This window comes from Procambarus clarkii, chromosome 8 (assembly GCF_040958095.1).
Source record: "Procambarus clarkii isolate CNS0578487 chromosome 8, FALCON_Pclarkii_2.0, whole genome shotgun sequence".
NCBI lineage: Eukaryota > Metazoa > Arthropoda > Malacostraca > Decapoda > Cambaridae > Procambarus > Procambarus clarkii.
Window position 1 is genome coordinate 12,812,351 of NC_091157.1, and position 12,323 is coordinate 12,824,673.

Here is a 12,323-nt window from a genome sequence, read left to right on the forward strand (position 1 = left end):
AAGCTCTGATTACATTGACAGCTTGATTGGTAATTTAAACAAGATTAATAGACACTATACAGCAGATTGACAGCACATATAAGAAGACAGCAATGATTACAATGATAAAGATGTTCAGATTGGGTACATAAAGATTGGGAGATTGGGTAGCAATAGATACAGTGCAATTTTAAAGCAAAAGGTAAAAAACTATGAAGATGAAATTAGGTACTTTTTAGTATTGTTTTTGAATGACGCAAAAGTTGGACAGCTTTTCAATTCGATAGGGAACGAGTTCCATAGAATGGGTCCCTTTATTTGCATAGAGTGTTTACACAGATTAAGTTTGACTCTGGGGATATCAAAGAGATATTTATTTCTGGTGTGGTGATAATGGGTCCTATTACATCTGTCCAGGGAGAGTTTCAGAGCAGGATTTGCATTTAAGAACAGGGTTTTGTAAATGTAGTTGACACAAGAGAATTTGTGGAGTGAGATTATGTTTAGCATGTTTAGGGAGTTAAACAAGGGGGCCGAGTGTTATCTGAAAGCAGACTTTGTTATTATTCTGATAGCAGATTTTTGCTGGGTGATGGTGAACTTGTAATGTTAACATTGTCTGTCTGAAGTTGAATCTGATTTGATGATTTGCTACCAAAATAAAATGTAGTAGGTCTTCTCTATGTTTAGTGTAAGTTTGTTGGTTGATATCCATGAGTGGACTTTTTTTTTTTTTTTTAATTCATTGTTGACAATATTATTTAGTGTGTGGAGGTCAGAATAGATGAAGGTAGTATCATCAGCAAATAATATAGGTTTGAGAATGTTTAGAAACATTTGGCAAATCAACGATATATATAAGAAATAGAAGAGGTCTCAAGATGCTGTGTAGCATCCCTACTGTCAATGGTAGAGTGGGGGAAGCTATGCTATTGATAGTTACATATTGTTGTCCGTCACAGAGATAGAAACAAACATAGTCCAGAGCAAGGCCTCGGATACCATAGTAATGAAGTTTAAGAGTTATGGTTTACAGTATCAAAGGCCTTTCTCAGGTCACTGAAGAGGCCAATTTGGGAACTCATTTTTGTCAAGGGTTGCATAGATTATATTAAGCCGACTAATAATGACATCATTGGTACTCTTTGGGGAACAGAACCCAAACTGGCAGGGACTTAATATGTTTATCATCCAAAGGGATATAAACCCATGGAATCATCTATGCACTGAAGCCATAAATGCCAAGATAGTTCAAAATCCAGTTAGACAAAAGTCGTCAAGAACAAGGGGAATATCATTGACAAGCCACTGGCTCTCTCCCCCCATCAAAGTCACCAGAGGGATGGTGGCATTCGGGTAAATTCAGGGAAAAACTGAAAATATATCGTCTTATTTTTGTTATGCTAGGCTAGACTAGGTTAGGCATGGGTAGGCTAGGCTAGGTTTGTTTAAAAGAGTAGCATAGCAGCCCATAGACCAGTTTTAAAATAACACCAATTTAAAATGCATGTAAATGAATGATGCACCCATTGATCTCTATAATAAAATAACACATTGTACATTGTAGCATATAGTTCAATACTGTATATAAAAAAAAGCCTGTATGTCAATAACACAGCACCTCATACATGCCTGTATATCCATCCTAGTTACAGTCGTTACAGACAAGACGAGGCCAATTAAAGGCTCATCATAAAGATCCTCAAATTAGTCTAAAATATTTACCCAAAGTTACCCGAGGACCACTATCTCATTAGTGGCCTCGGCGAGGACAGGAAGACGGCGGCTTGTTAAAAGTCCCCCCCCCCCACTCCCCATTTGTGCCGATGATTTTATCGATCTGAATTTTAAAATTAAGTATAGTTTTGGCATTTACCGTTGCAGCGGGTAGGCAGTTCCATTGGTTTATAAACCCTCTGGGTGATATAGCATCTGTTTTCTGTACATAGTACATAACTGTACCAGTACATTGTGGCCTGTTGAGCTTGAAGCTGTTGCTCCCCAAATAAACGTCAAAGTACTTTATACACGTACAGTATATATAATTAAGTAAAATATAATAGTAATTTTAGTGAGTCTACCTACCTACAGCAGCCGGTAATCTGCCTTTATCCTCCACCTGCCTAGTTTTCAACATTCCTGCAGAAAAGGTTTGTTGGTGGGCTTTTATTCGCTGTGAATCCATTTCTAACGCAACACTATTGGTGGTGTGCTTGTGGCACTCAAGGCGGCGGCTGTGGCACTGCACGAAGCACTAGAGAAGAGCGTCAGGCCAGTGATCGGCCCCAGGCCTGTTTGTTTACCTTTGAGCCATACGGCCAACCTCACGCTCGTTCGTCCGTAATTCAGATTCAGATTCAGATTCAGATGTTTATTCAGGTAATTAACCTTTCGTAATTTTGTAATCAATATCAGCTTATATTATGAAATATATTATACCTATGAAATTAATTATGAAATTATTATGAAATTATTATACCTACTAATAATACTCAAACTATGCTACAATGTACCTTTTGATAATCCTCAAATTTTACTACAATGTATCTATTAGTTTTCTTATAATGTACTTCTTAATATTCTTCAAATTTTGCTACACATTGCCAATTTAAAATTATGTTAGATAAAGGACCTGCCCGAAACGCTATGCACGTTAGTGACTTTACAAAATGGATAGACATCCAATGCTATGTACTCTCAAACTCAATGCCCGTTTGTCGTTGTTATAGATTCAGCTACTCGGAGCAAGTTCCAAGTAGCACGGGCTATGGTGAGCCCGTAGCGAACTTACCTGGCACAGGAGCGGTGCTGTGTAACTCAATGCCTTCCCGCCTTATGTGTATATATAGGTATGACTAACCATCCTGTGAGATGGGAATATTAGATGAACTTACAGCTAGTTTTTGATCTACACTGTGTATGCAATCTTTCATATAGAATAGGATAGCAGCACATTGTTGTGAATACCTAAGCTTGTTAATACAATTTTTGTATATATAAATAAACTTAGAATTATGTATGCACAAAATATATAATACTTATATAATTCTATATTTTATATATTATAATAATTCACCGTATTGGGGGACAGGAAGCCAGAGTATATTCATATACGTTTGGCTTATAGCAGCCCCCCCCCCCCAGGGTTAAAAGGATTCTTGTACTGTACTGTGATTTGTGTATTTGTACTCACTGAATTTGTGCGCCCCTTGAGGGACTTGAAGTGGAAGGGGGTAGAAATAGTCTAAGCTACTCTATCCCTTTGAGATCTATTTTCTTGTCTCAATAAACTTACTTGAACTTGAACTTGACGCCGACTAGCTTCTGAGTACCTACTTGCTGTTAGGTGAAAGGAAAATGTGCCAACCATTTCTGTCCCGTTCGGGATTCGAACCAGGAATTCTCGATTATGCGTCCAGAACGAATCTGACGGTTATACCGGGATATATAAATATATAGTTTTTTTTTTCCCCCCGAGGACCATTAACCCTAGTGGCTTCGATGAGGACAGGAAGCTGGCGGCTTGTCGAAGGACCCCCCCCCATTTGCCTTCATCTTTTCCAGCTGGGGTATATTTTAAAACTACAGTTTTGGTAGTTACAGCTTCGGCGGGTAGGCGGTTCCATGGGTTAATAACCCTGTGGGTGAAAAATGATCTGTTCTCAGTCCTACATTGTGGCTTGTTAAGCTTGAAACCGTTGTTCCTTGTGTTACATCTGAGCTTCTGAAGAAAATATCCGGATCAACATCCTCTAACTTGCTCAATAAGTTAGATATTATCTTACCTCTTAGTTATCTTACTTGACTGTATTAAACTAATTGATCAATACATCAATTTACATACCTTAAGTGAAGTTCTTGCTACAATAACGAATCAAACAATAACGGTGTATTTTTCGAACACAGGTACTGATCTAAGTTGTTGTGTTGATTTAGGGGCGACGAAACTGATCTAAGTAATTAGCATGTAGGTCTACAATTAAACAAATCTGTTTACTTAAGTATTGCCAGATACCACCAATACAAGGTATAGAATAATTCCGCCATCTGTTGACTAGATTATTAACTATTTCTGCGGTTGGAAGAAAACGCGCACAGTGGAGGACTTTTTTATTTTAATAATAATAAATAATTAATTATGATAATAAATAATTAATTACAATAATAAATAATTAATTATAATAATAAATAATTATAATAATAAACATTAATTATGACGAAGCATAATAGCTAATTATGGCGACTAGAATAGATAGTGGATAATAATTATGTGACTAATAAAGATTAGTGAATAACAATGAATTATTATCCTGAAATAATATTAGTGAATAGCTATTATAAAGTATAACTCAATTACAATTAATCGTTAAATCTATAATTAGTAACTGAAAGTTGCATTATTTGCATTTACACTAATGACAATTTTTGTTAATATGTCTTGGCTTTGGGGGTTCCGGCGGAGCACCCCCAAAGGTAACACAAAAGCATAGCAAGATAGAACAAAAGTGTCGCCTGAGCCTGCCTGAATGTCATCCCGTGAAAAGGAAAACAGGGGATGCAGAGGATCCCGGGAGGAGGGTGGGCGTTTTTGTATGTGAAGCGGCTGGATGCGAAATAGAGGTCGCTGGGTTCGCGGCACTCAATACTAGTACCCCACTCGGTGCGCGCGCAGCTTAGTTAGACGCAACTCATAGAATTATGTTTTCTTCTCGCAGAAAATCCACCGCTTTTGAGAAAAGCAGTGGCTATTTCTTATAGGGTGTCGATGTGTAAGGGGGTACTATAATTATAATAATAATAATTTATTTGCAAGAAGGTACAATGGGTTGGTGAGATTACATAAGATTGTCTATTCACGTTATAATAATAATAATACTTTTTATTTGCAAGAAGTTTTTTTTTAACAAGCTTAGGTTTATACAGCAATGTGCCGCTACCCTATTCCATATGAAAGATTACACAGTGTAGATCAAAAACTAACTATAAGTTCATCTAATGCAGAAGGTACAATGGGTTAGTTAGATTACATAAGATTGGTAATTTTGCATTCATGCAAAGCCACCAACACTCATAGCGTTTCGGGCAGGTCCTTAATTAATCTAACATTCACTCTAATGTACCTACTAATTTTCTTAACATTTTCCTACAATGTACCTGTTATCTTTTTTCAATTTTACTACAAATTATCTACTTAAAATTATCTGTTAGATTCAGTACCTGTCCGAAACGCGATGCGTACTATAGTGGCTTTACACGAATGTCAAATCCTTAATACTATGTACTCTCATAAACCTAACGTACCTTCTTATACTAAAATAGGGGAAGTGAGTAGTACAAGATACAGTGTGAGTTTGAAGCACAAGGTAGGAAACTATGAGGATGAAATTAGGTACTGGTACTTTTTGGTTTTTCCTTTGAACAGGGAATGAGTTGGACAATTTTTGGATTCATCAGGGAGTGAGTTCCAAAGACTGGGCCCCTTTTTATTTGCATGGAGTGATTGCACAAATTTAGTCTGATTCTGGGGATATCAAAGAGATATTTATTTCTGGTGTGGTGCTCATATGGGTTCTATTACATCTGTCAAGAAAAAGTTTCAGTTAAAGATTACCATTTAGGAACAAGGTTTTGTACATGTAGATAGCATATGAGAATATGTGGAGTGAGTGTATGTTTAGCATGTTAAGGGACATAAACAGAGGGGCTGTGTGTTGTATGAAGACAGAGATTGGCAGTACAGGCAGGTGGTGTTGCCAATCACCGGGAAGCAGCCAAGTCTCGTAAATACAGAGCTCTTAATCACCACTATAATTTTGTCCCTATTGCCTCAAGAGACACTTGGTGCCAGGGGTAAAAGTGCTGCTAGTTTTTTCAAGGAGCTGTGTTCTAAGCTAATTGAAACAACTAGAGACCCTAGAGCCGCCAGTTTCCTCTTTCAGCGCCGTAATGTGGCGATCCAGAGAGGAAATGCACACTGCATCCATGGGTCCTGCCCGCCATCTGATACAAGGCTACTTGTGACAAGTAGCCTTGTACCCTCCATGTAACCAATGTTGTAACTCTTTTTGTGTAATGAAGTGTTAAATAAAAAAATAACAATATAAAAAAATATAGGGGGTGGGGGGGGGGGGGGGGGGTAGGAGAACACAATATGTGAGTGTATGCGGGTGCCCTACCGGTGCCCCTGGGACCATTGGGAGGTCCAGTTATCTGGACTGGAACTGGACCATTGGGAGGTCCAGTTATCACCACCGGTGTCCCTGGGACCATTGGGAGGTCTAGTCATCACCACCGGTGTCCCTGGGACCATTGGGAGGTCTAGTCATCACCACCGGTGTCCCTGGGGGACCATTGGGAGGTCTAGTCATCACCACCGGTGTCCCTGGGGGATCATTGGGAGGTCTAGTCATCACCACCGGTGTCCCTGGGGGATCATTGGGAGGTCTAGTCATCACCACCGGTGTCCCTAGGGGGCCATTGGGAGGTCTAGTCATCACCACCAGGGTCCCTGAGACCATTGGGAGGTCCAGTCATCACCACCAGGGTCCCTGAGACCATTGGGAGGTCCAGTCATCACCACTAGGGTCCCTGAGACCATTGGGAGGTCCAGTCATCACCACCAGGGTCCCTGAGACCATTGGGAGGTCCAGTCATTACTACCAGGGTCCCTGAGACCATTGGGAGGTCCAGTCATTACTACCAGGGTCCCTGAGACCATTGGGAGGTCCAGTCATTACTACCAGGGTCCCTGAGACCATTGGGAGGTCCAGTCATTACTACCAGGGTCCCTGAGACCATTGGGAGGTCCAGTCATTACTACCAGGGTCCCTGAGACCATTGGGAGGTCCAGTCATCACCACCGGTGTCCCAGGGACCAACGGGATCTCCAGTCATCACTACTGGGGTCCCTGTGACCACCGACAACCCGACCATCACCGCCGATGTCCCCGGGACCACCACCGAAGTCCCCGGGCGAGTCGGGACACAGAAACTTGAGGATGGCTATACCTTCTTGCAGATTGGGGCGCCGAGCAGGACAGAGGGAGAGTGCAGCGTTGACCCACAACTGCAGTTGCACTGACGCGAGGACACCCATCTCCAGCACCAGAAAACCCAACGAATAAACATCTGACTGTTTTGAACACCTGCCTCGGTTGTTCAACTCTGGGGCTATCCAGTAGCAGCGGAGGGAGGGTTCCCCGCAGTAAACAGGTGTCCCCTGGGGCCTCATTAACCCCAGGTCAATCACTGTGGCCCGGAAGTCCATTCCAGTCCACCTCAAGCAAACATTGTTGGACTTGAGGTCGTTGTGGCACATCCCGAGGGCGTGGATGCGGTCCACGGCCGTGAAGACCTGCTTCAGGACGTACAACTTGTCGTAGTTGGTAAACATGGCTGAACTGCGTATGATCCTGGAGATGGTGTCGAACCCGGCGAATTCACTGATGACCTGGAGTGTGGACGGGCACACCCCAACCAGCTGCTGGATTCCAGGTACCCCGCGATACAGGTTCAAACACTGTGCCTCCATCAGCAGGTCGGTAGTGTGTCTGGTGAAGGTCTTGGCCACGTACTGCTTGCCCTGGTTATCCAGCACGAGGAAGCACTGGCCGAAGCCCCCCTCTCCCAGGAGGGTAGTACAGTCGTTAACGGAGTTGTGTATCCACCACTCCTCGATGATGGGTATACCTGCCTTCACACACCTGAGCCGCACGTGCATAGTGGCCTGCGCGGTGGGCAGCGGTTGTGTTGAGTCGCTGCTCTTCTTTCCACACATGTTTATGAAATGAAAAAACTATTATAATTTTCTGTGACAGATTCTTAGCAAGTTCGGTGATTCGCCAGCTAGAATAGGGGCTGGGTATATAAATTTTGTTTGAGACAGGCAACCTGGGCATATAACCGGGGATTCGAACCCATGCCGTTCAGGATCACCCCACGACTGATCAACCCCCGACGACATTCATGGATCCATTTGGGTACAGTTTTTCATCAAATTCTGGCACATGCTCGGGCCGCGCTCAGTCTTACAAATGTGAAAAAGCTGCAGGAACACGCTGCCATAGTCGCGGTCGTGGTGCTTAGTCAGTCTCTTCTATCCCTCTAGGGATTTCGGGTAGTGATTCGAAACCGAACCAAGACACTCACAGGGAGGAACGGGATTGGCTAATTCTCTAATGGAGGTGATTAACCGAGACGTTGATTTCAGGTCAAGGAGCGAAATGTTTACGACGTTGATAGATACTGTTATATATGTCTGAGAGGCAACCGGCTGCGCCCGGGTCTCTCTCCCTCTTCCTCTCTACCCACATCCAAATCTGCTCATCTTCTGTATTCTCTCTTACTCCCCCCCCCTCTCCCTCCCTGGCTGTCAGGGTGTACCAGTAGTGAGGTCCCACCCTGGCTGTCAGGGTGTACCAGTAGTGAGGTCCCTCCCTGGCTGTCAGAGTGTACCAGTAGTGAGGTCCCTCCCTGGCTGTCAGGGTGTACCAGTAGTGAGGTCCCTCCCTGGCTGTCAGGGTGTACCAGTAGTGAGGTCCCTCCCTGGCTGTCAGAGTGTACCAGTAGTGAGGTCCCTCCCTGGCTGTCAGTGTGTACCAGTAGTGAGGTCCCACCCTGGCTGTCAGGGTGTACCAGTAGTGAGGTCCCACCCTGGCTGTCAGTGTGTACCAGTAGTGAGGTCCCTCCCTGGCTGTCAGTGTGTACCAGTAGTGAGGTCCCACCCTGGCTGTCAGAGTGTACCAGTAGTGAGGTCCCACCCTGGCTGTCAGAGTGTACCAGTAGTGAGGTCCCACCCTGGCTGTCAGAGTGTACCAGTAGTGAGGTCCCTCCCTGGCTGTCAGGGTGTACCAGTAGTGAGGTCCCACCCTGGCTGTCAGTGTGTACCAGTAGTGAGGTCCTACCCTGGCTGTCAGAGTGTACCAGTAGTGAGGTCCCTCCCTGGCTGTCAGGGTGTACCAGTAGTGAGGTCCCACCCTGGCTGTCAGTGTGTACCAGTAGTGAGGTCCCTCCCTGGCTGTCAGTGTGTACCAGTAGTGAGGTCCCACCCTGGCTGTCAGTGTGTACCAGTAGTGAGGTCCCACCCTGGCTGTCAGAGGGTACCAGTAGTGAGGTCCCTCCCAGGCTGTCAGTGTGTACCAGTAGTGAGGTCCCACCCTGGCTGTCAGTGTGTACCAGTAGTGAGGTCCCACCCTGGCTGTCAGTGTGTACCAGTAGTGAGGTCCCTCCCTGGCTGTCAGTGTGTACCAGTAGTGAGGTCCCACCCTGGCTGTCAGTGTGTACCAGTAGTGAGGTCCCACCCTGGCTGTCAGAGGGTACCAGTAGTGAGGTCCCTCCCAGGCTGTCAGTGTGTACCAGTAGTGAGGTCCCACCCTGGCTGTCAGTGTGTACCAGTAGTGAGGTCCCACCCTGGCTGTCAGTGTGTACCAGTAGTGAGGTCCCTCCCTGGCTGTCAGTGTGTACCAGTAGTGAGGTCCCACCCTGGCTGTCAGTGTGTACCAGTAGTGAGGTCCCACCCTGGCTGTCAGTGTGTACCAGTAGTGAGGTCCCACCCTGGCTGTCAGTGTGTACCAGTAGTGAGGTCCCACCCTGGCTGTCAGAGTGTACCAGTAGTGAGGTCCCTCCCTGGCTGTCAGAGTGTACCAGTAGTGAGGTCCCTCCCTGGCTGTCAGTGTGTACCAGTAGTGAGGTCCCACCCTGGCTGTCAGTGTGTACCAGTAGTGAGGTCCCTCCCTGGCTGTCAGGGTGTACCAGTAGTGAGGTCCCTCCCTGGCTGTCAGGGTGTACCAGTAGTGAGGTCCCTCCCTGGCTGTCAGGGTGTACCAGTAGTGAGGTCCCTCCCTGGCTGTCAGAGTGTACCAGTAGTGAGGTCCCTCCCTGGCTGTCAGAGTGTACCAGTAGTGAGGTCCCACCCTGGCTGTCAGAGTGTACCAGTAGTGAGGTCCCTCCCTGGCTGTCAGAGTGTACCAGAGTCCAATACCAAACTGGTTGGTTGGTCAGTAAACTGTTGTGGTGGCCTTAATAACTCTAATGAGGAGAATACGAGCTGGACTAGATAGATTAGGTAATTAGATTCTTCGCCACATTACTATTAAGTAATATTGATCAATTCTGAACATCAGTAGTAACTGAGCTTCATATTAAGGATCCCTTTGTTTACATGTCGTGTTTGCATAAATTTAATTCGCCTCAGAAAATCTCAAAGAGATACTTATTTTCCGGAAGAAATTCGTAGATTCTGTTACGCTGAATAATTTAAGTTTTGTGATTATATTTAAATAACAATTAAAGCACATGAGAATATATACAGTGCATGATCATACGCACGTCTGAACACTTGCTTAGTTTAGCTCCTTATAGTTTATTTGTGTTGAATGCAGCGATGGGTTTACGGCAATTTAGAATCCCAGTAGCCCATGACCTTTGAACTGTTGTTTGGGGTCTGGTTAGCACTTTATCTTAATAATAATAATAATAATTTTTATTTAGGCAAAGGTACATACATAAAGAGATTTTACAAAGTTTGTTGGCGTTATAGATAAGAGCTAGTACATACAATGCCTAAAGCCACTATTACGCAAAGCGTTTCGGGCAGGAAAAAACACTACTGACTAAAGCTTAAAACTAATGGGTAAAAAGAAAAAAATGCGTTGAGTACAAATAAAAATAGAGGTAAAAGAGGGGGGAACATTGTTGAAAAAACAGCACAAATACAATTACAAATTATTACAGAAAATTACATTAAAACAGCGTTGATTTGAAAAAAAAAAAAAAAACATACATGGGTTGACAATAGAGAGGTAAGGTAGGTTACAGGGAATTTATTAGGTATAGCTTCGTTTTTAACTTAAACTGGTTGAGAGAGGTACAGTCTTTAACATGGTTGGGAAGGTCATTCCACATTCTGGGCCCCTTGATTTGTAGAGCATTTCTGGTTTGATTAAGTCGTACTCTAGGAATATCAAAACTGTATTTATTTCTGGTGTGGTGCTCATGGGTTCTGTTACAACCTTCTATGAAGCTTTTGAGATCAGGATTGGCATTACAATTTAGCGTTTTGTATATGTATAGTACACATGAGAGAATGTGCAGTGACTTAATGTCTAACATATTCAGGGATTTCAGTAGGGGTACCGAGTGATGTCTGGGGCCAGAATTGGATATTGTCCTAATAGCAGCTTTGTGTTGAGTAATTAGAGGACGTAAGTGATTTTGGGTAGTAGAGCCCCAAGCACAAATACCATAGTTGAGATATGGATAGATAAGGGAGTAATAGAGAGTCACCAGGGCAGGGCGTGGTACATAATATCTGATCTTAGAAAGAATGCCCACAGTTTTTGAAACTTTTTTTGATATGTTTAGAATGTGTCCCTGGAAATTCAGCTTGTGGTCAATGAGAATGCCAAGGAATTTGCCATCTAATTTGTTACAAATTTGGGTATTGTTTATTTTGAGATTTATTTGATTAGAGGATTTATTGCCAAACAGAATATAGAAAGTTTTGTCAATGTTAAGGGTGAGTTTGTTGGCAGTTAGCCACAGATGGACTTTATTTAGCTCAGTATTTACTGTGGCATTTAGAGCAAGGGGATCAGGACTGGAGTAAATGAAGGTTGTGTCGTCAGCAAATAGGATTGGTTTGAGGTGTTGGGAGGCATTTGGAAGGTCATTAATGTAGATGAGAAAGAGGAGAGGGCCAAGTATGCTGCCCTGGGGAACACCAATGTTGATGGGTAGGGTGGGAGAAATTGTATTATTCACAGAAACACATTGGAGCCTGTCAGTAAGGTAGGATTTGAGGTATTGTAGGGAGTGTCCTCTGACACCATAATGATGTAATTTAAGAAGAAGGTTTTGGTGGTTGACAGTATCGAAAGCTTTACGCAGGTCCACAAATAACCCAACAGGGAACTCATTTTTATCAAGAGCTGTATGAATCGAGTTAAGCATACTAATAAGTGCATCGTTAGTGCTTTTTTTGGGCCTGAAGCCATATTGGCAAGGGCTAAGTATATTGATCTATCTTAAGACATATTGCTCGCATGTGGGAGTAGGCTTTTCTCAAGTCACAGGATGAGTGGCGCTGCCCAATAAACTCGCCCCTGGAGGGGCAAAAAGTAAAAGAATAAAATAAAATACGTTCTTCTGATCCCGTGAGGTACAGAATACAGTTTACTCGGATGTGGCCTGTGACGTGGTGCAGGAGAGTGCATCATGTCACAGAAGTTTAAAGTTTTAAAGTCACAATTCCTTCCTGTGATGCTTGATTCACCCAATCTATTTTCTCGCATTTGCAATCTCCCTCAACTAAAATCTATGCCTCAGACACAGCCAGTATAATAAAA

At 43.5% G+C, this 12,323-nt stretch overlaps 1 protein-coding gene across 2 annotated transcripts in view; it reads right to left on the minus strand.

The window, feature by feature from the left end:
• The window catches only part of LOC123759585 (major facilitator superfamily domain-containing protein 6), a 58,831-nt gene extending 54,896 nt beyond the window's left edge, over positions 1 to 3,935 (minus strand). Inside the window, exon 1 of one of the 2 annotated variants that reach the window (XM_045744694.2) lies at positions 3,824 to 3,935. The gene's annotated coding sequence lies outside the window, so the exon portion shown is untranslated. Of the gene's footprint in view, positions 1 to 2,064; positions 2,271 to 3,823 lie in introns of those variants that run through there. The other variant, XM_045744693.2, reaches the window with a different exon arrangement.
• Positions 3,936 to 12,323: the final 8,388 nt, after the last annotated feature.